At 44.2% G+C, this 25,926-nt stretch overlaps 1 protein-coding gene and 1 non-coding gene across 4 annotated transcripts in view; both read right to left on the bottom strand.

Annotated features, from left to right (window-relative positions):
* OLFM2 (olfactomedin 2) overlaps positions 1-25,926 on the bottom strand; it is a 372,622-nt gene that overhangs the window by 185,866 nt on the left and 160,830 nt on the right. The gene's annotated exons all lie outside the window — the stretch shown is intronic.
* On the bottom strand, positions 21,751-21,823 carry TRNAT-CGU (transfer RNA threonine (anticodon CGU)). Its single transcript has one exon. It is a non-coding gene; the product is annotated as a tRNA-Thr (tRNA).

Here is a 25,926-nt window from a genome sequence, read left to right as displayed (position 1 = left end):
GTCTCCTGGAGACCTCTATGAAGGTTCTCCATGGAACCTACTTTTTATCAACTCAACTCCATGGCAAATACTCATTCAGTGTCTCCTCTATGTTTTAGGGGCTGCTTGTCATCTGGTTCTATGTATCACACATGTTGGAGTTGCCCAGTTGACTCATCTTTATGGACTTGGGTCATCTCGTTGATCGAGGAGATTACTTAATATAATTTTTGGGGTGGTTCTTCTTTTTGTCTATTAGGATGGTCAATGTCTAGAATGCCTTACTGTATCTTCAAGCTTTCAAATGTTCACTACTCTATGTCTCTCAACTGGATGTCTTGGGGGCTCCTTGAGGTTGTGCCTTATTGCCATTGCTGCCTTTTTATTTTTCTCATATTCTACACTGTTATTGGATTTACCTTGTTGATCATACCCATGGTTCGGTGTATTCATGTTTTTAATGCACAATAGAAAGAGGAATCAGCACTTCAACCTATACTGTCCGCAGAATCACGCTGACACCTGATACAGTTACCCCCTCGACCTACGATGGCCCCGACATACGATAATTTCAAAATGCGATGGCCTCAACATGCGAGGCCATTGCATGTTGAAGGCAGCATCAACATACAATGCTTTTTTATGTCGGGGCCATCGCATAAACAGCTATCCGGCAGTGCTGACTGCTTCAACTGCTGCCGGATAGCCGTTTACGGTGCCCGTGTGGTCGGCTGACGATCACTTACCTGTCCTCGGGGCTCCGGCGCGTCCTCCATCGTCGCCGCTCTCCATCGTCATCATGATGTCGCTGTGCACGCCAACCCGTCATCCAATAGGAGCGGCGTGCGGAGCGGCGTGCGGAGCAACGTGATGGGGGCGACAGAGAGTGCGGATGCCGGGGAAGCAGGGGCCTTGTCGGAGCATCGGGGACACCTCGGGGACGCGGCGACAGCGATGGACGGCTACATCCCGGACAGCGGTGATGAGCGGTGACGGTCCGGAGCGGTGGGGACAGGTGAGTACAACTTCCTCTAACAGTGGTCTGCAACCTGCGGACCTCCAGATGTTGCAAAACTACAACACCAGGCATGCCCGGACAGCCTGTAGACCACTGTCCTATACTTTACATTGCACTGATCCCTCAACATACGATGGTTTCAACAAACGATGGTCCATTTGGAACGGATTACCATCGTATGTTGAGGGACCACTGTACTAGCTTGATACTCTGGCGGAGGTGTGTGTCTTCAAGAAACAACAGTCCAGATACATCAAGTGATGAGAGAAAAGGATGAACGCACCTGTCCGTGATATTTTCTCTTTGCTTTGCCCCAAATAAATCCTCTTCACAGTTTGTACCGGAGCAGTGAGTGTGTTCGTTCTTTTCTCTCATCACTTGATGTATTCATGTTTTTATTGCCTATCTTTTTGGCATATAACAAAGCTTCACTGTCTGGACCATTGTAATTTTAAACTATACTCAACATACAATGTCAGAAACATTCCGGATCATGAGCTCGTATCTATTGCTGGAAGAACTGACCAATCAGAATGGGCTTTTCACTGGTAAAGTCCCTGTATTACCGAAGTTCATGTGCTGATTTGCTACCTCCCTACAGTAAAGTATGGTACTGCACTATTCACGGCTGGTGCAAGGATTTCTGCCACCCTAGGTGAAAGCTAATCTTGCCGCTCCTTGACACACCCCACCTTACTACTGGGGTGACACACTGTAACAAACCTCATGGGGCAGATGGGGGCGATCACAAATTTTCAGGATGCTGGACAGACCTGATCTGCCTGTCTGGCCCCTTGAAGGTGGCACGGCGCTCGTCCAGCAGGCTGAAGAATGCAGATTATTATGGTACCGGGGGGTGCGATGGTGGTGCTGGCTGGGCGGTTGCTTCGGATGAGCGACAGGTGCTTTGGATACTGGCTGGCTATTAACTTTCTTGCAGTGGGCACAGTGGCACCCACATCAAGAGGGTGGTCTAGGCCGCTGCCTATTTTGCCTATAGCCTTTTGCCTCTACCTGTGCCAGGACTAGCTGCTATTCGGACACCAGGTGAGGGCAGCTCCATGTTGTATCTCTGGTACACTGAAGAAGCTCCTGTCCTCTATGTATAAAGTGATTTATAGCTTATAGAAGTCATTTCAGAATTTTATTTCAGTATTAGTTTTGTGATCTTCTTTAGTCCTCATTTTTTGTTATTTTGAAATGACATTTTGAAACCAATTAAAACTTTTCCATGGTTTCAATTTACAAAGTTCTTCCTGGAACCAATTAATAGTGTAACTTGAGGGAATATTGTATATTGCACTGAAGTGTGTGGTACCCCGAATAATAGTAACAAAACTATTCATATCAATTATTCAGGCTGTTTTTTCATAGATAAAACAGATATACATTATCCTAGGCCTAATTGTGAAATTACTGCAAAGCATCTTGGTCCTAAATTTGATTGTTAACTATCTTACAAATGTTCTAATTTTTTTTTACATTTTCCATTTATATTTATACAATTTTTTATATTACTTTGTACTATTTATTTTTTATTTTACTAACATTTTTTATATTATTTTATATTTATAATATATCTATATATATATAGATAGATATATACACACACATATATATATATATATATATATATATATATATATATATATTGTACTGTATATTACTTGTTATACTTTAAATTTACCTATATGTTTTGGGAAGGCTGGATAATAACTAATACTGTATGTTCATCATTACATTTGCATTCCATCTATGCAGCCCATATAGACTTGATGGAAATGTGTTATCATAAGAAAATAATAGTTTTAATTGTAATAATTTTTGGATAAAAAAAAAAAAAATTGCAGTTTTCATTCTGGTCACTAGACCTAAAAATATAGGTTGACACTTCCTGTTCTATAGAGAAAACTGTTCAGCAGTCTTATTCTTTATCAATCAGACAGGATTACAGTAAATGGTGAAACCAGTGTATAGATAAGATTGGATCCTGCCAATCACAGTAGGTGATGGCCACAGCTTCCCTCCTTCCCCTCCATGTACAATCACCTTTGAACAGGTCACATGGAAGTCAATGAGTTAGCGCCAGTCTGTTCCTTTACATGGTCCATGTGGCTGCTGTAGGGCATTTTTAAATGTGTGTTTCCCAACCAGTGTGCCTCCAGATGTTGCAAAACTACAACTCCCAGCATTCACGGACAGCCTTGGCACATTGGCAGTTGTAATTTTGCAACAGCTGGAGGCACACTGGTTGGGAAACACTGTCCTAGTGTCACGTATGGGCAGGGAAGGAGTGCTCGCTAAGCTCACCCGCGCCCCTGTCCCTGCCTACTTGTCCGCCTATCCTAAATGATAGGCCGGCAACTGGTCGACAATCCCTTCCTAAATAAGTGAGGGGAGTCAAATGTCAACACAATAAAATACAATCCTGTCAGTTGTCAGGAGCAACAAGGAAACAAGCAACTAACAAAGACAAACTAAACATACACACATAAAGTCATTTTCAGTCAAACCGAGTCAAGCCAGGAGTGGGAAGAGGTGCCGAATCACTATAACAAAAGAGATGTCAGATAGGAAGCCAGAAGTCAAGTTGCCGGGTATACAAGGGAATAAGGAAATGCTAGCTACTCAGGTAATGACTAGTTTCACAGGCATCTCCCCAGTGTCTGATGCCTTGTAATATAGGGAGATGCACATGTGGTCAATCAGTAGCTAGCCACTCAGACAGCAGGGCGTATCCCGGCAACCTTGCAAACAACACCATGTCAGCACCTGTTAACCCTGCTGGTGCTGACACCTAGGGAATCTGTCTAGAACTCTACTTGACTGTAGGCAAAGCAAACCAAGGTAGGGAGACAATCTAATTTTTTTGAGACCTTTAAGTCCAACCCTCAAGAAACTGGCACCTTTTGGATATTTTTAAATCAACTGGTGCCAGAAAGTTAAACAGATCAGTAAATTACTTCTATTTAAAAATCTGAATCCTTCCAGTACTTATTAGCTTCTGTATGCTCCATGGGAAGTTCTTTTGTTTTTGAATTTGCTTTCTGTCTGACCACAGTGCTCTCTGCTGACACCTCTGTCCCTTTTAGGAACTGCCCAGAGTAGGAATAAATCCCCATAGCAAACCTATCCAGCTCTGGACAGTTCCTGATATAGACAGAGGTGTCAGCTGAGAGCACTGTAATGGGATATTAGACGAGTCCCCGACACCATGCAGATACCTGGTATGGGCCCCAATACCGATACTAGTATCGGTATCGCAACATTCCTAGCCAGAATCATGGGAAGAGAGCTGGTTGGCCCCATTAGGGTCCCCAAAGGTGTAAAGATGACCTCTGCAAAGTATGTGGAGTTTCTGACTGACCACTTTCTTCCCTGGTACAGAAGGAAGAACAATGCTTTCTGTAATAAAATCATCTTCATGCATGACAATGCACCATGTCATGCTGCATAGAATGCCTCTGCATCAATGGCTGCTATGGGGTTAAAAGGAGAGAAAGTCATGGTGTGTCCTCCATCCTCCCCTGCCATCAATCCTATTGAGAACCTTTGGAGCATCCTCAAGCAAAAGATCTATGATGGTGGGAGGCAGTTTACATCCAAACAGCAGCTCTGGGAGGCTATTCTGACATCTTGCAAACAAATTCAAGCAGAAACTGTCCAAAAATTCACAAGTTCAATGGATGCAAGACTTGTGAAGCTGCTATCAAATAAGGGTCCTATGTTAAAATGTACTGTGACCTGTTAATATGTTTAAAAAGTTAAAATGTTGTTGAAAGTTTGATTGAAATAGGTTTTGATTTCAGTAAATGCTGCAAACACAACAAATGACAATTTTCAGTTCTTTACAACCTATAAAGTGTTTTGAATCTTACTGTGTGTAATAATTTGAAACAGTGCATTGTAAGTTAAAAAAAATCCTGTTATCATTAGGAGGTTTGTTCAATAACATTTGAATTGTTCTCTTAATAGTTGATACACATGAGAATTATGCTGACTGTTATTTACATCAGTTATTTAGGAAAATTTGAAAAATATAATTTGCTTAATAATTTGGAACAGGGTGTATAGTGCAGAAGGAGACGGCGCTCTCCATGGTGCTGAAACTCACATTGCAAGGAATTTTAGCTGCAGAATGGAAAAATAACACATTTTACAAGATTGGTATGTTATTTATTTAACATGTCCTGCTTTTTATATATAGAACTGAGTACCTGGTGTTGCCTGGGTGCCACTCAGCTTTCCTAGTATTTTGATGCCTCAGCAGTGATAGGCTGCTTATTCTCTCTACACTGCTCACTGCAGCAGCGCTGCCATGCCCTCTCCATGCCCCTGCCCTGATGTCTTCTCTCCCCCCTTACTCTTCTTTTAGCCCACATGAAATCTTCTCTCCCCCTGCACCGTCTCATTTCCCTGCCCCCGTGCCAACTATTCTCTGCACCTGCCTGCCGGAGAGTTAAATCATACTTTATCACAAGGTTGGTCAGGCAGCAGGACGTTTAAAACTCCTGGGCAATCTCTGCTGCCCAAGAGTAATGCGATCAAAAGATGTACCAGATGTCCCATTCGGGATGTCCCGATATGGACAATCTTTGCACCCTGAGAGTAATGCAATCAGAAGATGTCCTCGAAGCCCTCAGTGGTCTATCCCGATAAAGACAATCTCCCCCGTCTGAGGGTTAAGCGATCAGAAGATGTACCTGAGTCCTATGTGGGATGTCTTGGCAAAGACAATCTCTGCAGCCCGAGGGTAAAGAGCCTGGATGGGTCAATTATACTCTACCATGATGTTAATCTGGCAGAAGGGTGCTTAAAACTCTCTGCAACCCAAGAATACTGCGATCAGAAGATGTACCAGATGTCCCATGTGGGATATTCCAATATGGACATTCTCTGCAGCCTATGAATAAAACAGCTGAACCCAGACAGTTAAATGATACTTTATCATGATGTTGGTCTGGCAGATGGATGTTTAAAACTCTTGGGCAGTCTCTGAAGCCTGAGAGTAATGTGATCAGGAGATGTAAAGGAAGTCCTATGCAGGATGTCCCGATATGGACAATCTCTGCAGAACAAGAGTAAAACAGCAGAGCCTGGACAGTTAAATCAAACTTTACTATGAAATTGATCCGGAGGCAGGATGTTTAAAACTCCAAGGCAATCTCTGAAGCCCAAGAATACTGCGATTGGAAAATGTACCAAATTTCCCATGCAGGATATTCCAATATGGACAATCTCTGCAGCCTAAGAATAAAATAGCAGAGCCCAGACAGTTAAATTATACTTTATCATGATGTTGGTCTGGCAGAGGGATGTTTAAAACTCCTGGACAATCTCCGCAGCCCAAGAGTAAAACAGTGGAGCCTGGACAGTTAAATCATACTTTACCATGACACTGATCCCGGTGCAGGATGTTTAAAACCCCCGGGCAATCTTTACAGCCCTAGAGTAACACAATCAGAGGAAGTCACTTAGACTTGCTGTCCAGGCTCTGCTGTATACTTGATTACAGTGACCCTCCGACCTACGATGGCCCCGACATACGATCATTTCAACATACGATCAATTCCTCTCAGAGGCCATCACATGTTGAAGGTAGCATCAACATACGATGCTTTTGTATGTTGGGGCCATAGCATAAACGGCTATCCGACAGCGCAGACTGCTTCAGCTGCCACCGGATAGCCGTTTACGGTGCCCCGTGTGGTCCGCTGTCGATCACTTACCTGTCCTCGGGGCTCTGGCGCGTCCTCTTCGGCATTCCCTCCATCGTCGGCGCTCTCCATCGTCGTCATCACGTCGCTGCGCACGCCGTCCCGTCATCCAATAGGAGCAGCGTGTATAGCGATGTGATGGCGGCGACGGAGAGCGAGGATGCCGAGGAAGCAGAGGCCTTACAGGAGTGTCGGGGACACCCTGGGGACGCGACGACAGCGATGGAAGGCGACATCCAGGGCAGCGGTGACGCGCGGTGACGGTCTAGAGCGGCGGGTACACGTGAGTACAACCTTCAATACCAGTGGTCTTCAACCTGCGGACCTCCAGATGTTGCAAAACTACAACTCCCAGCATGCCCGGACAGCCGTTTGCTGTCCGGGCATGCTGGGTGTTGTAGTTTTGCAACATCTGGTGGTCCGCAGGTTGTAGACCACTGTCGTATACTTTACATTGCACGGATCCCTCAACATACGATGGTTTCAACAAACAATGGTCCATTTGGAACGGATTACCATCGTATGTTGAGGGACCACTGTACTGTATACATGTATACAATTGATCCAGCATGTCACCCAGTCAGAGGCTACATGCTTAGCAGAGGTGAGTAAAATGAGCGTGTTAGGGTCCCATCCTAAGTGAGGCCACCTCCACGTGGTGGATGGGAGGACTCGTTTCGATCAAAAAGTGCGCTAAGTGCCTCTATGTTTTTACCCACAGTGTTACTGTAACCTTCTTTTCTTCTTTTTGTCTAATATCTTTCTATCTATAATTTTTTTTTTATATTTAGTAGTATTATTTTTATATATTTGTATTTATTTTTTTTTTTTTAATTTTTTTTTTTTCTTTCCTATATCTGTGGTTGTCTTCTTTCTACTTATGTAAGGAAACCACTTTATTATCCCCATATCTTCTAACTATCTGGCAGGGACAATGCTCACAGGATCCAACAGTGTTAAGTAATGCACAAACACCTTCAATGAGCTATTATCCATGACTTTCCATAAAATTTACAGTGGTTCAGAAGAAAAAAAAGAAAGAACCAAGAACCTGAGAGCCAAATGTATGAGAATGTGGTGCCACCTAATGGACAAAATGTGTAATGCGCTCATTAAAAGATTCATGGAGTAAAGATGATAGGGATTGATTTGCCAGGTTGATGATTTGCTGTTATAAATGTGGAACATTATTGAAATCCACACCCCCGCAATGAAGACTGTCAGCCACTGTGGGATATATAGAGCAATGTTTACCAAGCGGTGCGCATCCAACTGTTGCAACACTACAACTCCCAGCATGCCCGGACAGCCAAAGGCTGTCCGGGCATGCTGGGAGTTGTAGTGTTGCAACAGCTGGAGACAAACTGGTTGGGAAACACTTATACAGTATATGATGACCAGATAATTTACACTATTTAAGGTCCAGATTTTTTTTTTTTTTTTAAATGTCCAAAAATCAAAGGCACATGAGGGATTTCCTTTGGCTCTCTGGTCATGCTGGGAGTTGTAGTTTTGCAACAGCTGGAGGCACCCTGTTTGGGAAACACTGGTCTACACTATAGGCTATGCAGATTCATCCACTGACTCTCTTGGCTACAGTACGCATAGTCACCACATCTATATGAGAGTCAATCTTGAGATGCGCCCTGAGGACACCTGCTGGACAAGTCTGAGATAGCAGGCTTCAGAGATTGTTCCTGACAGCTTTATCGCTAAAACGTTTTTTTTATCACCCACTAAGGTTCAATCATTTCATTAAGGATAAGGTTCCTCTCACTTAGAGCGCTGCATCTGTTTGGAATCATTTAGGATTATATGAAGGGACTGCATCAGGAGCCATTGTCAAATGTTGCGCTACAATTGGCTGCCTGGTCACCTACCTACATGGCTACCTACCTGGCTACCTACCTGGCTACCTATCTACCCACCTGGTTACCTGCCTACATAAAAACCTATTGAGAAAGTTACATACCAGGTTATAAACCTACCTCCATGAATACCTACCTACATAGCTAGCAGAGATGAGCAAACTTACAGTAAATTCGATTTGTCACGAACTTCTCGGCTCGGCAGTTGATGACTTATCCTGCGTAAATTAGTTCAGCCTTAAGGTGCTCCGGTGGGCTGGAAAAGGTGGATACATTCCTAGGAAAGAGTCTCCTAGGACTATATCCACCTTTTCCAGCCCACCGGAGCACCTGAAAGCTGAACTAATATATGCAGGAAAATACATCAACTGCCGAGCCGAGAAGTTTGTGACGAATCAAATTTACTGTAAGTTCGCTCATCTCTAATAGCTAGCTAACGCAACAGCAAAGAAAATGCTGTATATGAAATATATATATAGCATGAAACCTATTGTGTACTCCTACACAGAAATTATATCCACAAAGAACGAAAAGGGAGACACTTGTTACTAATATAAAATATATATAATTTTATTGATATACATTAAAATCTTATTAAAAAAAATGGTATTTATGTTAAGGGAAACACAAAATTTCCACAAAGTGGAGAATAAATAGGCGAAGCTCCAGAACAGACCCACATTAATATGAAGTCGACATATAATAGGTAAGTATCCACATGTATATACGCTATGTAAACCATAGGGACCATGGATTCCTCCCATAAGTGGTAAAGACAAGCTAATAGGAAAGATACATACATAGCAACATTCTGATGGCGTCGCTCCGGCAGACCTCTATGTTCATTGTACATCCTAATTTTGGTATGTATCTTTCATATGAGCTTGTCTTTACCACTTATGGGAGGAATCCATGGTCCCTATGGTTTACATAGCGTATATATATGTGGATTAGGGATCAACCGATATTGATTTTTTTAGGGCCGATACTGATAATCTGTGGAGGTTAGGCCAATAACTTATACCGATATACTGGTATAAGTTATCGGCTATTTAGACACCCCCCCCCCCCCCCCCCCCGACACTGCTGCAGTTCATTGATTTAAAGCGGGCGCTTTAAATCAATGAACTGCAGTGGCTTTTGCGGTGCCAGAGGCCGCCGCCGCCACCCACTTCTCTCCCCCTGCCTGTCCGGGGGTCTGCCTGAGTCCTATCACCGCCACTGCGACCGCCCCCCACCGCCACACCCCACCACCCCGGCCCCATTGCCTCCCCCATTCCCAGTTTTATAATTACCTATAATCACTCTACATCTGGCTCCGGTGGAATCCTCCTGAGCTGTCACTGTGCGCACTGATGGTGACATCACGTTGAGGACGTCACTCGTCATTGCGCACAGCGTAACGCAGGACGCAGCAGGAGCCAGAAGTAGCGTGGACCCCGGGAACAGTTAATTATAAAACCGTGGATGGGGGAGGCAATGGGGCCGGGGCGGTGCGGTGGGGGGTGTGATGCTGTGCGGTGGGGGGGTGCGGCGCAGCACGGTGGGGTGGGCGGTCACGATGTGGTGGGTGGTGCGGCGTGGTGTGGTGGGGGCAGTGTGGGGGGGCGTGGCATTATCGGATTATCGCCAAGTTAATTGCCGATACCGATAACGCTTAAAATCGTGCATATCGGACGATAATATCGGCCAAACCGATAATCGGTCGATCCCTAATGTGGATACTTACCTATTATATGTTGACTTCATATTGATGTGGGTCTGTTCTGGAGCTTCGCCTATTTATTCTCCACTTTGTGAAAATTTTGTGTTTCCCTTAACATAAATACCATATTTTTATAAGATTTCAATGTATATCAATAAAATTATATATATTTTATATTAGTAACAAGTGTCTCCCTTCTCATTCTTTGTGGATATAACTACATAGCTAGCTACCTGAGTACCAAAATGCCTAAATAGATACCTACCTGGCTACCTTCATATATATATATATATATATATATATATATATATATATAATGTATTTATAGCAGAAGGAAAGATACGGGCAGCACTGGATAAAAAAACAGTTCAGGTTGGTGCTCGCTGCAGATGGACTTGGTCCCAAGAGTCCCAGATGAAGTAAATAGCAGAAAACAGCGGCACACAAGTAGCTTTGGTGAAAAATGTGTGGCTTTATTCACCAAACAATCGCTATATATATATATATATATATATATATATATATATATATATATATTGTACCTACATAGCTACCTACCTACCTTGCTACCTACTTACATAGACTTACATAGCTACCTATCTGCTCTTTTACTTACCTACCTACTTAGGTACCTACCTACCTGCCTACATAGGGACTTACCTAGCTACCTGGCTACCTACCTACATAGCTACCTACTTATCTATCTAGCTACTTACACAACAACAGATCATAGCAGCACATCCATATAGAAAAGAAGTGAGGCTTTATTTCAGCACCACAGGGCCATAGTATCAGACGTATCAACCATCTTACGGTTTTTGTCAAGCAGTTTGTGAAAGTATTTGCTTGACAAAGACCGTGAGAGATCAATGGCCCTGTGATGTGCAAATTAAGCCTCACTTCTTTGCTATATGGATGTACTGCTATGATCTTTTGTTGTGGACTGAAGCCTTACATAGCTGGAACCCTACACTGACCCTCACTTCTGATGTGCTGCTCCTCCTCTACTTGTGTAGCTAGCTATTTGGCTACCTACATCCTCACCTTCTTACCTACATAGTGACCTACCTGGCTACCTACCTACCTTGCTACTTACGTACCTGCGTATCTACCTACCTTCCAAATTCTATCTAGCTACTTGGCTACCTACCTATTTCACTGACTAGCTAGCTACATACCTGCTTACCTACAAAGCTAGCTACCTACTTACCTGGCTACCTATAGAACAACAAATGTGTTCAGCTCATAGCTAAAGTGTCCAAGGTTTATGTGGTTATTTAGGTGCAGCCTCCATTGATTAGACATCCCGTAGAATCTCCATTAGGTGGAGATATGGGAAGATTAAAGTTCATGTCAACAACTTCAGGAACTGACTGGTCACTTCCCGCTGAAGTCTTATGTTCATGAGATAACCAATGTAACTCACTTCCCCTTCAAGTGGTTTTAATGTTATGGCCGCTCATTATGGAGCTGGTAGTGGGGGTCAGGACTTAGCCTTGTTAGTGATGTGGAGATGAGCAGCGGGGGTCCTCTGTACTGTCCTTCTACACACTTATTAGATCCTGAGGCACAGCAGATAGGTGGCTGTCATTAGACGCTCATCACGAACTAGACCTTGTTGAACTGAATAATTCCATATTTGTGAATCAGTGACCCCAGGGGGACATGAAGTTCAGTCAGAGACATCATTATTTCATATCTAATGGGATCACTAGGAAGCTCCAGCTCTTTATATTCACAACTTCTAGAGAATATGTGACATTATTCAGTAAAAATATCACATATTCACATAGAGTAAATCCATAGAACATCTCTTCTTCAATTATCAGTGAATTCTCTAGTCTACTATTGATAATCACATATCATGGAGTCTCCAGTCTACAACCAATCATCCCATATCAATGGAGTCTCCAGTCTACAACATATAATTACATATGTCTTCGGTTTACAACACTTATTTTATTTTTATTTTTACTGAGCTCCTGACATGTTGGACAGCTCTTACCCTACTTTCATGTGCTGGTGTGCTAGACAGCTCTTACCCTACTTTCATGTACTGGTATGCTGGACAGCTCTTAACCTACTTTCACGTGCTGGACAGCTCTTACCCTACTTTCATGTGCTGGTATGCTGGACAGCTCTTATCCTACTTTCATGTGCTGGTGTGCTGGACAGCTCTTACCCTACTTTCATGTACTGGTGTGCTTCACAGCTCTTACCCTACTTTCATGTGCTGGTGTGCTGGACAGCTCTTACCCTACTTTCATGTACTGGTATGCTGGACAGCTCTTACCCTACTTTCATGTGCTGGTGTGCTGGACAGCTCTGTTGTTGCACAGTTTGCCTTCCATTCTTCCTAATATGTATGTTTCAACGACTCTCCTGTCCATTTCAATGAATTTATTTGCAAATAAAATTCCATGCTTCTCTGCTTTATACATTTAGAACAAAATCCTGTATTATCTAAAACCCAGAAAACATACCAATTCAAGAACTTTTGGTCATCACGACCCTGGTCAACTTGATATTTAAACATGCTTGTCTTGTCACTATTATGATTTTAGATACCAAATAGACAATGGTCATGATGACCAAAATGTCATGTTTTCTGAGGTTCAGATGATCTTTCTTGAGCTATATTTCTTCTTTTTGGTTATTCCGTGGACTTTCCTTCTTCTTACTGTATGAAAACCTATTCCCATGTTTGCAGGAAATAAATAGAGGGTGATTAATATGTGACAAGCCTATGGTCAAGTTCACACTAATAAAATTCCATTCCGATATTCCGGTGCTCATTCTTTCAGCAGAGTCTGTCTGGAACACATTGCTGTTTATGGGGAGGGCAATGTACGCACGGTCCTAGTGCCAACTGATTCAGTCCCAAATTTTCCAGAGATTCTGTAGCGTGAATCTGACCTAAAGGAGATTTTACATTGTCCAGCTAATGGTCAAACAAACATCAAACCTCTCCAGAAGGCCACCCCATTATCCAGACCAGATTTTATGTGATGGATTTTCACTCCACCATAGATTCCATATAGCTGTCTTTTTTGTTGAGAAGACCCCCCCATAGGGGATTGTACTGTACTTTACATATCAATTCTTTGACACTTTTAAAGTGGTACTCTGCCCCTAGACATCTTATCCCCTATCCAAAGGATAGGGGATAAGATGTCAGATCTCCGCGGTCCCGCTGTTGGGGACCCCCGGGATCGCCGCTGCCTCACCCCGCTGTCATTACTGCACAGAGCAAGTTCGCTCTGTGCGTAATGACGGGCGATACAGGGGACGGAGCAGTGTGACGTGACGTCATGGCTCCGCCCCTTGTGACATCACTGCCCGCCCCCTTAATACAAGTTTATGGCAGGGGGCTTGACGACCGCCACGCCCCCTCCCATAGACTCGTATTGAGGGGGGGGGGCAGGCCGTAACGATGCTCTGGCCCCTGTACTGCCTTTCATTACGTGCAGAGTGAACTAGCTTTGTGCAGTAATGACAGTGGGGTGCCGCAGCGGCGATCCCGGGGGTCCCCAACAGCGGGACCGCGGCGATCTGACATCTTATCCCCTATCCTTTGGATAGGGGATAAGATGTCTAGGGGCGGAGTACCCCTTTAAGATATCTTCTTGCTCATTTATACATTCAGAGACTGGAAAACAGAACCCACCAAATACACCTCATAAAGAGAATTTGCTACAATAATCCCCCGTCTAGACAATCCTCAGTCAGATTAACAGTGTGGACTCTGTAACAAACTAGATCTGTACTACTGATATATGTATCTCACAAAGGATTGTTTAGACAGTTTATATCTGCAGCAAACCCTCAGCTGTAAATTGTTTTGGTGTCATTTTACTCGTCTTGGTGTTTAGACCGGCATTGATCGCTAGAATGAGCGGGGAAATGTGTTTGACTAAGCAGTTTGACTAAGCAGGTCTCTCCTCGCTGCAGGAGATGGAATCTATAGGAAGTCCATGGAACCTTCTGAAGTTAGAAGAGATCGGGGGGAAAGGCACATAGTCAAGCACATTTCTCCGGCTAGTTCTAGAGATCGGTCAGGGTCTAAACACCAAGACCCAAACTGATCAAAACATTTGACATTTCTCTTTTTCTTTAGATTATGTTAATGCTTTAAAGGGGTACTCCACCCCTAGACATCTTATCGCCTATCCAAAAGATAGGGGATAAGATGTCTGATTGCGGGAGTCACGCCGCTGGGATCCCCTGCGATCTCTCCTGCCGCACCCCTGTCATCTGGTGAACAGAGCAAACTTCGCTCCGTGCCTGATGACTGGCGATGCAGGGGCCAGAAGATAGTGACGTCACTGTCCCGCCTCCTCATGATGTCACGTCCTGCCCCCTCAATGCAAGTCTATGGGAGGGGGCGTGGTGGCCCCCACGCCCCTCCTCTCATAGACTTGCATTGAGGAGGCAGGGCCGTGACGTCACTATTCTCTGGCCCCTGCATCACCAGTCATCCAGCACGGAGTGAAGCTCGCTCTGTTCACCAGATGATAGGGGTGTATGTAGGAGAGATCACAGGGGTTCCAAGAGACATAAGACATCTTATCCCCTATCCAAAGGATAAAATATATAGGGACCCTTTAACCCCTTAACGACGCAGGACGTATATTTACGTCCTGCGCCGGCTCCCGCCATATGAAGCGGGGGCGCGCTGAGGCCGGGACCCGCGGCTAATACCACACATCGCCGATCGCGGCAATGTGTGGTATTAACCCTTTAAAAGCAGCGCTCAAAGCAGACCGCCGCTTCTAAAGCGAAAGTTAAATTATCCCGGCTAGTCAGTCGGGCTGTTCGGGACCGCCGCGGTGAAATCGCGGCGTCCCGAACAGCTTACAGGACACCGGGAGGGCCCTTACCTGCCTCCTCGGTGTCCGATCGACGAATGACTGCTCCGTGCCTGAGATCCAGGCAGGAGCAGTCAAGCGCCGATAACACTGATCACAGGCGTGTTAATACACGCCAGTGATCAGCATAGGAGATCAGTGTGTGCAGTGTTATAGGTCCCTATGGGACCTATAACACTGCAAAAGAAGAGTAAAAAAAAAGTGTTAATAAAGGTCATTTAACCCCTTCCATGATAAAAGTTTGAATCACAACCCCTTTTCCCATAAAAAAAATAAAACAGTGTAAATAAATAAAAAAATAAACATATGTGTTATCGCCGCGTGCGTAAATGTCCGAACTATAAAAATATATCCTTAATTAAACCGCACGGTCAATGGCGTACGTTCCAAAAAATTCCAAAGTCCAAAAAAGCGTATTTTGGTCACTTTTTATACCATTAAAAAAGGAATAAAAAGTTATCAAAAAGTCTGACCAAAAAATGAGTCCTCATACCGCCCTGTACGTGGAAAAATAAAAAGTTATAGGGGTCAGAAGATGACAATTTTAAATGTATAAATTTTCCTGCATGTAGTTATGATTTTTTACAGAAGTACAACAAAATCAAACCTATATAAGTAGGGTATCATTTTAACCGTATGGACCTACAGAATAATAAGGTGTCATTTTTACCGAAATATGCACTGCGTAGAAATGGAAGACCCCAAAAGTTACAAAATGGCGTTTTTTCTTTGATTTTGTCGCACAATGATTTTTTTTCCGTTTCGCCGTGCATTTTTGGGTAAAATGACTAATGTCACTGGAAAGTAGAATTAGTGACGCAAAAAATAAGCCATAATTTGGATTTTAGGTGGAAAATTGAGAGGGTAATGATTTTTAAAAGGTAAGGAGGAAAAAACGAAAGTGCAAAAACGGAAAAACCCTGAGTCCTTAAGGGGTTAAGTATGACTGGCTTTACGACCAGTGCAAATATCTCCATTCCCAGCAGTCAGTGGTCTTAAACATAGTGAGAATTCAAAATACAAAGCACATTAGGAAGTCTTCTAGTTGGCTGTTACCACTACTAACTTTGTTAAGTTCTAGATTATCAAATAGTATTGGACTAGAAATGAAGGCCATACTTTTAGAACAGACTATGAAATGCTGGATAATTGGGAGTCTGCTAGCACACGTGAGCCCTCAAGAGTTCTGACAGCAGAAAACAGGGAGAGGAGGGTGATCATTCCTTGGGTTCCGTTCATCAAGGAAGAAAAATGTGATATAATATTCCGGTTGCCGCTGCTGCAACTGCCCGGAAGACAGAGCCTTCATGTTAAAGGAGTATTTCCAACTCAGCTTCTTCAGGATAGGGGATAACAAGGTGATCAGTAGGGCTTTGACTGCTGGGACCCCCAGCGATCCCAATACCAGTGATATAAATGCCTCTGGAATGAAAGGAGTGCACGGTGCCGCCACCATGCACCGTTCATTCTCTGTAGGGCCACTGAACGCTTACAGTCGATGAACTCGGAAGCGTCCGATTGCCCTATAGTGTATGAATGGAGCAATAACCATACAGTTATTTTCTTGTTCTCTGCATTGGCAGGGGTCCCAGTGGTTGTTAGGGGTCCCAGTGGTTGGACCTCCATTGATCAGCTTGTTTTCCCCTATCCACAAGATAGGGAATAACAAGCTGAAATGGAAATACCTTACCTTGGGAGACCTTTCCCAGTCTCTCCTCTGAGCCCTAAATGACAACTCTAAAAGTCCCCTGATTGGACACTAGAGCTGTCACTCAGAGATGAGAATTGGGGCAGCTGGTGCTTAAAGAGGTACTCCTCTGTTAGATATCTTATCCCCTATCAATGGATAGGGGATAAGATGTCTAATCATGGGGGTCACGCCGCTGGTACCCCCGTGATCTTCACACAGCAGCCAGCATTTTGAACGAATGCCAGGTTCCAGCATCAGTGGTCGTGACATCACGCTACACCATGTCCACACCATGAATGTCTATTGGAGGGGTCATGATGACTGTGCAGAGATCGCAGGGGTCGCAGTGGGGGAACACTAACAATCAGACATATTCTCTTCTTATTCTTTGGATAGGGGATAAGATGTCTCACAGCAGAGTGCCCCTTTCATACAGAGACTGTCTCCTGGGTAAATGCTATAGCGATAGTAGAGATATCAAGCACTTGGGGATGCAGGGCGTACAGGTACACCCTGCATCCAGAGTCTTTAAGAACCCAGGGCGTACATGTATGCCCGTGGGAATTTCGGTCCCCGCCAATCACCAGGCAGGGACCGGACCGGGATGCCTGCTGAAAACATTCAGCAGGCATCCCGTGCCAATGCCTGGGGGTGTCCTGAGACCGCCCCCCATGTCGGTGATCGCCCCAAATCGCTGGTTAATTTAGACTGGCGATCTGCGACAATTCCGGGTCATAGGGGTCACCAAGACACCCCCGATCCCCCGGAAGGCATAGGAGTGAGATGGCAGGGTGAGGTGATCAATCCTGATCAATAGCGACTGACCAAAGCAGATCATGGCGGGGGGGTTAAAGTTCGGTTCCCTCACTCTGCCCACCCACACTAGTCCAGGCAGAGTGGGGGAACTGTGCTGGGACAGGCGCCAAAGGTCTCTTACCGGCGGCGATCCTCTATGTGCGGCGGCGGCTGCAGAGGTGATCCTGCTACTGCCAGGTGAGTATTTGCCTACCAACATCTGGAGGGCCACAGTTTACAGTGGTCTCTGAGCTGTAGCCCTCCAGTTCCAGCATGCCCAGACAGCTGTTTGCTGTTTGGGTATGCTGGGGTTTGTAGTTTTGCAATATTTAGAGGGGTACAGTTTGGAGATCACTGTGCAGTGGTCTCTAAACTGTGGTCCTCTAGATTTGGCAAAACTACAACTCCCAGCATGTCCACACAGCAGTTTACTGTCTGGGCATGCTGGGATTTGTAGTTTTGCAACATATGGAGGGTGGCAGTTTGGAGATCACCGTGCGGTGGTCTCTAAACCGTGGCCCTCTAAATCTTGCAAAACAGCAACTTACAGCATGCACGAACAGCAACAGGCTTGGGAGTTGTAGTTGCATGCCTCCAGTTGTTGCATAACTACATCTCACACCATGCCCTTTGGCGATCAGTACATGCTGGGATTTGTAGTTTTTCAACAGCTGGAGGTACACTGGTTGGAAAATACTGAGTTAGATAACAGAACCTAACTCAAGGTTTTCCAACCAGTGTGCCTCCAGCTGTTGCAAAAGTACAACTCCTAGCATGCACGGTCTGTCAGCAACAGCTGGAGGTTTGCCCCCTCCCCCCCAAATGAATGTACAGGGTACATTCACACGGGCGGGTTTACAGTGAGTTTCCTGCTTGAAGTTTGAGCTGAGGCAAATTTTCCGCCAAAACCCAAACTCCTAGCGGGAAACTCACCGTAAACCCCCGCCCCTGTGAATGTACCCTAAAAATACTACACTGACACAAGATAAAGGGTAAAACACTACATATAAACACACGTACACTGTCCCCCCCCCCCCTTTCCCCCCCAATAAAAAGAAAAAACTTCTCATACAACAGTGTTTCCAAAACGGAGCCTCCAGCTGTTGCAAAACAACAACTCCCTAGAATTTTTTTGGTAGCAGAGGCAATTGTAACGCTTACATCCAAGTCCACCCCTAGGCAAATCCCTAATTTAGGCCTCAAATGCGCATGGCGCTCTCTCACTTGGGAGCCCTTTCATATTTCAAAGAAACTGTTTTAGGCCACATATGGGGTATTTCCGTACTCAAGAGAAATTGCGTTACAAATTTTGGGGGAATTTTCACAAGAGGTAAAAGGAAAAAAATACCCCCAAAATTTGTAATGCAATTTTTCCTGAGTACGGAAATATCCCATATGTGAGCGAAAAATGCTTTGTGGACACACAACAAGCTCAAGAGTGAGAGCGCACTATGTACATTTGAGGCCTAAATTGGTGATTTTCACAGAGGTGGCTGATTTTACAGCGGTTCTGACATAAACGTATACATTTTCCTGCATGTAGTTATGATTTTTTCCAGAAGTCCGACAAAATCAAAACTATATAAGTAGGGTATCATTTTAATCGCATGGACGAACTACAGAATAAAGATAAGATGTCATTTTTACCGAAAAATGTACTACGTAGAAACGGAAGCCCCCAAAAGTTACAAAATGGCGTTTTTCTTTTTTTCAATTTTGTCTCACAATTATTTTTTTTTTTTCCGTTTCGCCGTAGATTATTGGATAAAATGACTGACGTCATTACAAAGTAGAATTGGTGGTGCAAAAAATAAGCCATCCTATGGATTTTCAGGTGCAAAATTGAAAGAGTTATGATTTTTTAAAGGTAAGGAGGAAAAAACGAAAATGCAAAAACGGAAGAACCCCTGGTTCTTAAAGGGGTATTCCGCCCCTAGACATCTTATCCCCTATCCAAAGGATAGGGGATAAGATGTCAGATCGCCGTGGTCCCGCTGCTGGGGACCCCCGGGATCCCCGCTGCGGCACCGCGCTATCATTACAGCACAGAGCGAGTTCGCTCTGTGTGTAATGACGGGCGATACGGGGGGACGGAGCAGCGTGACGTCATGGCGCCGCCCCTCGTGACATCACGGCCCGTCCCCTTAACGCAAGTCTATGGGAGGGGGCGTGACGACCGCCACGCCCCCTCCTATAGACTTGTACTGAAAGGGGCGGGCCGTGACATCCCGAGGGGCGGAGCCGTGACGTAACGATGCTCCGGCCCCTGTACCGCCCATCATTACGTGCAGAGCGATTTCTCGCTCTGTGCTGTAATTATAGCGCGGTGCCGCAGCGGGGATCCCGGGGGTCCCCAGCAGCGAGACCGTGGCGATCTAACATCTTATCCCCTATCCTTTGGATAGGGGATAAGATGTCTAGGGGCGGAATACCCCTTTAAGGGGTTAATGGTATAGGGAACTAATGGGCTGGTGCAGTGGTCTCCAACCTGCGGACCTCCAGATGTTGCAAAACTACAACTTCAGCATGCCCGGACAGCCAACGGCTGTCCGGGCATGCTGGGAGTTGTAGTTTTGCAACATCTGGAGGTCCACAGGTTGGAGACCGCTGCACTAGCCCCTTAGTTCCCTATACCATTAAAGAAGGGAGGGCTCAATATTCGCAAATAGGCACATATATTTTCGCATATGCGCAAAAAAAGAAAGAAAACGAATATAACCATTATGCGAATTTCGCGAATATATGATGAATATTCGCGCATATATTCGTAAAATATCGCAAATTCGAATATGGCCTGTGCCGCTCATCACAAAAAAAAATATCAAGTGAGGAAATGACAAAGACAAGAATTGTTTGTATAGCGTTTTATACTTTTCTATTGACTTTTTGCTGCAGTTTGGGTTTTTTTTTTTTCACCAGAAAAACGAAGCAAAGATACATAAAACAAAATAACAATCCCCCTAACCCGTTTTTCTTGGCCGCACAGGTAGCATCCTCTGAACCAGAGATCGGATCAGTCTCCTCTTCCCATCCCCCGCCCAGCGCCATCAGTTTGGAGGGCTCCCGACTGCTGACAGATTCCATTATAGCATTTCCACTTGTGCATAACATTAAGCTGTTTATTTAGAGCTCGGATTTCTTTAATATCAGAGAGATCTCGACATTAACAAGAGTTTATTGCCAGGAGAAGAGTTAACATCGACTCCCTCCATCTCTGGAGCAGGGAAGGGATTAATCATCATCTGAAATAATGAATCCTAAATCCCCGTCCTCCGCAGTCAGTAACATTACGGGGCCATTACCGCTATATTTCGCTTTTGTTGTTCTGTGACCCAACCGCATTAATTTGCACTTTTTGGAATGAGATCCTGTTCGGCATACAGAGGCGTTCTGCGGCCATCTCCGCCATTAATCATTGTGTCTCCGGTGCCATGTGTTAATCTGCAGCCATTCCTTTAATGTCTATCAATAATACGTTCCTTCAATTACTGTTATTTTCTGACTAATGTTGCGCTCCGTCTCCGGGAGAGGAAGAAATGACGGTACTTATGAATAAATATGTTGTTTTCAATCTTTAGTAACACTTTGGACGCAAGTGTCTACATAACAAGACTGGTATAGAGACGTGGGGGAGGGTTACAGACCACCTGGCTCCCCAGTTTATGGACTGCCATGAAACGTAATACTAACCGTATAGCGGAATTATTTAGATATTGCGTGGCACTATTAAAGCGTACCTCAAATCACAGAAAGAAATATTGCTTATACACATTACAGGTCAGGCAGATGCTTTATATGTCTTTTAATGTGTCTAGCTTCTGTATTTGGCTCACAAATCCCTCTGTTCTGCTGCTCACTCATTCTAAAGGGGTACTCCTCTGCTAGACATCTTATTGCAGGGTCCGCTTGTACCCCCACGATCTCCGCACAGCACCAGGTGTCCCAGGTATCCCCTTTTGGATAGGGGATAAGATGTCTTGCAGCGGAGTACCCCTATTATACATAGACTGTCTCTTGGGTAAATGCCATAGTGGCAGCCAAGATATTAAACATAGAATGTATCGGCAGATAAGAACCGTTTGGCCCATCTAGTCTGCCCAATAAGACAATTGCCCCGTGTGAGGATCAAACTCACGACCTTCAGATTACGAGACTGACGCGCTATCTACTGCGCTAACAAGGCAAGCTGCTAAAAGGCGTTATCCAACCTGTAAAAAATTGATGACCTATTCTCTAGATCGCTCCTACCCTGATAATCATTCAAGTCTGATAGGACAGAGGCGTGCTTTTCCCACCCTTAAGTACTGGATGGTATGGGAACCCCTAATCTTTTTTTATAAGCCAAGAAAAGGTGATAGCAGAGATGTGCTTGCAATAACGGCAGGCTGGTAAGAATTGCTCCAATGTAAGCGCTCAACCCGGAATCTAAATCAAACGAAACTAGGAAGATCCCCAGAAGGAATAGATGCGAAATAAGATGAAAATATTGAGCGCTTACATTGGAGCAATTCTTACCAGCCTGCCGTTATTGCAAGCACATCTCCTTTTCTTGGCTTATAAAAAAAAGATTAGGGGTTCCCATACCATCCAGTACTTAAGGGTGGGAAAAGCACGCCTCTGTCCTATCAGACTTCAGTATGAAAACAGATAATAGGGGGTTACAGAGCAGCCTGCAGTGATTGGACAAAGAGACCCAGCACAGCAGACTCAGGGAGGAAGTGAATACATGGTGAGTGAGGGTAGGCTTAATGATTGCCTTGGACACACCCCTTCTTGAGCAGTGGATGGTAGTATCAGTGAGCAGCAGAACAGAGGGATTGGTGAGTCAAATACAGAAGCTAGACACATAAAAAAGACAAGCAAAGCATCTGCATGACCTGTAACGTGTATAAGCAATATCTTTTTCCATCAATTTTTTACAGGTTGCATCTCTGCTATACTGTGAACCAACCGAAGTCTACCCTCAGACGGGACAAGCTCCAGGCTGCACCCCGGCTACCTACCCTACCTATTGGGCTACATGCTATTTTAGATGTTGTGCTCCAAGCATAATATCACCAGGTGAGCAAAAACTTGTTAACCTGACCATGTCTGTTCTTTTTCTTCTTATTTCAAGAAAAGGTGATACCAATTTTATGAAGTATATTTAAAACGTTCATGTTTTTCCAAGATGTATAACATCTAAATGGACAGGGCCCATTTAGGCAGACCATAAGATACCCCCCCCCCCCCCCCCACACACACACACAAACACACACACACACGCATGATTGGTACATATTTACAGTGGAAATAAAGGAGAAAGCTGCTGCCAGACTCCTCTGGGGTTTGATCATCTTCTTAAGAACAAAATGAGTTAAAACTGAACATTCCCAATCCTTCTCCATCATTCACGAACATCTCCCATTGGGGAAAAATCAGGAGGCCCAGAAACACATTACACGGTTGTTACATGGTTGGCTAGTCCTGCCACAATTGAATTGTTCAACCAACACGTGTCTTATGTATATGGCCTTTAGATTACCGTGTGCATATGCGGAGATGTTATTTGGTCATCACGTGGGGTAGAGCCACTTTAATTGGTTGCACAATGTAAAAAGTTTGTAAAGTGGTAAAAATACTGTCCACCCAGAGTTTGCTCCAAAATAAGGCATGAAGTTATGTCTAGTTTAGGTATATAAATGATTGCAGGTACGGTCTGGCTAGACACTGAGTATTTCCACTAGAGGGTATAAAAGAGGTATATATATATATATATATATATATATATATATATATATATAAATAATTATATATATATATATACATATATATATATATATATATATATATATATATATATATATAGAGAGAGAGTGGGGCAAAAAAGTATTTAGTCAGCCACCAATTGTGCAAGTTCTCCAACTCAAAAAGAAGAGAGGCCTGTCATTTTCATCATTATGGTGGAAAATAAGTATTTGGTCACCTACAAACAAGCAAGATTTCTGGCTCTCACAGACCTGTAACTTCTTCTTTAAGAGTCTCCTCTGTTCTCCACTAGTTACCTGTACTAATGGCACCAGTTTGAACTTATCTGTATAAAAGACACCTGTCCACAACCTCAAAAAGCCACACTCCAAACTCCACTATGGTCAAGACCAAAGAGCTGTCGAAGGACACCAGAAACAAAATTATAGACCTGCACCAGGCTGGGAAGAGTGAATCTGCAATAGGCAAGCAGCTTGGCGTCAATAAATCAACTGTGGGAGCAATTATTAGAAAATAGAAGACATACAAGACCACTGATAATCTCCCTCTATCTAGGGCTTCGTGCAAGATCTCACTCTGTGATGTCAAAAAGATCACAAGAACAGTGAGCAAAAATCTCAGAACCACACGGGGGGAACCTAGTGAATGACCTGCAGAGAGCTGGGACCAAAGTAACAAAGGCTACCATCAGTAACACACTATGCCGCCAGGGACTCAATCATGCAGTACCAGACATGTCCCCCTGCTTAAGCCAGTATATATCCGGGCCTGTCTGAAGTTTGCTAGAGAGCATTTGCATGATCCAGAAGAGTTTGGGGAAAATGTCATATGGTCAGATGAAACCAAAGTAGACCTTTTTGATAAAAACTCAACTTGTCGTTTTGGAGGAGAAAGAATGCTGAGTTGCATCCAAAGAATACCATACCTACTGTGAAGCATGGGGTGGAAACATCATGCTTTGGGGCTGTTTTTCTGCTAAGGGACCAGGATGACTGATCCGTGTGAAGGAAAGAATGAATGGGGCCATGTATCGTGAGATTTTTATTGAAAACATCCTTCCATCAGCAAGGGCATTGAAGATGAAACGTGGCTGGGTCTTTCAGCATGACAATGATCCCAAACATCACTGCTCTAGAGGAGATCTGCATGGAGGAATAGGCCGAAATACCAGCAACAGTGTGTGAAAACCTTGTAAAGACTTACAGAAAACATTTGACCTCTGTCATTGCCAACAAAGGGTATATAACAAAGTACTGAGATGAACTTTTGTTATTGACCGAATACTTATTTTCCACCATAATTTGCTAATAAATTCTTTAAAAATCAGACAATGTGATTTTATGGATTTTTTTTTCTCATTATGTCTCTCATAGTTGAGGTATATGTATGATGAAAATTACAGGCAAGTGGGAGAACTTGCACAATTGGTGGCTGACTAAATACTTTTTTGCCCCACTGTATGTATATACTCTCAAAGGCTACTTTTGGGTAGCATACCTTTTGGTGAGATCGGTGACTGCTAGACAACCCACCATGACCCAGCAGGATGATACATTTAATGAATTGCCCATAATCTAGGCCATTTTCACTAAGGCTACTTTGACACTGTCATGGTGCCCCGTTTCTAAACGGCCATTAGGCTCTTTTTTTTTCAGCCTTTAACAGCCATTATCAAGGCAGCGCACAATGGGCAATAACGGCTCCCGATGGATCTTATTTACTATAACGGGGGCCGTTGGGCGCTGTTATTTTTGTAGCAAGAGTAGCGAGAGAAAAAGACGACACATGCAGTAATTTTTCTTCCGCTATTCTCCCCAGCTCCCCTGATGCCCGTCACACTGGCGTGTCATAACGGCAGTGTGAAAGTAGCCTAAGCTGTAACGAAGTGTCGCGGCCTGTGGTTATGTAAGGGCACGCACACTAGACTAACAGTCTCCCAACGAACCCGGACAGTCTACCAGTAGAGCAGTGGTCTCAAACTGTTGCTCTCCAGATGTGGCAAAACTTCAACTCCCAGTATGCCCGGACAGCCAACGGCTGTCCGGGCATGCTGGGAGTTGAAGTTTTGCCACATCTGGAGGGCCACAGTTTTAGGCCACTGCAGTAGAGAGTTTACTCCTCCACACATGAGTAGCTCTCACGGTTTCCTTGTCTACTATCCAGATGGCAGGTGGCACCTTCATTACACACTTGTCCTGCTATGGACTGGCACAGTATTAAGGTGCATTCACACCACGTTTTTGCAATACAGTTCCGTATATGTTTTCAATGTGAAAACCGTACGGAACCTTATTGAAAACCGTATGCATTGACTCAATATTGAAAACCGTATGGCAAAAGATGCATCAGGTTGTGTCCGTTTTGCATCCTTTTTTTTGTCACTTTTTTTTTCCCGTACCCAAAACTGTAGTCTACCACGTTTTTTGGGGTCCGGGTGAAAAACTGTATTAAACCATATACGTTTTATTTTAACATATTGTTCCATCCGGTTTTCACCACATGTTTTTTTGACTTTGCACAGTTTTTTTTTCTTGGAAT

This window comes from Hyla sarda, chromosome 4, assembly GCF_029499605.1.
Source record: "Hyla sarda isolate aHylSar1 chromosome 4, aHylSar1.hap1, whole genome shotgun sequence".
NCBI classification, from domain to species: domain Eukaryota; kingdom Metazoa; phylum Chordata; class Amphibia; order Anura; family Hylidae; genus Hyla; species Hyla sarda.
The sequence above is the reverse complement of the archived record's forward strand: the minus strand, read 5'-3'. Positions and strand labels throughout refer to the sequence as shown.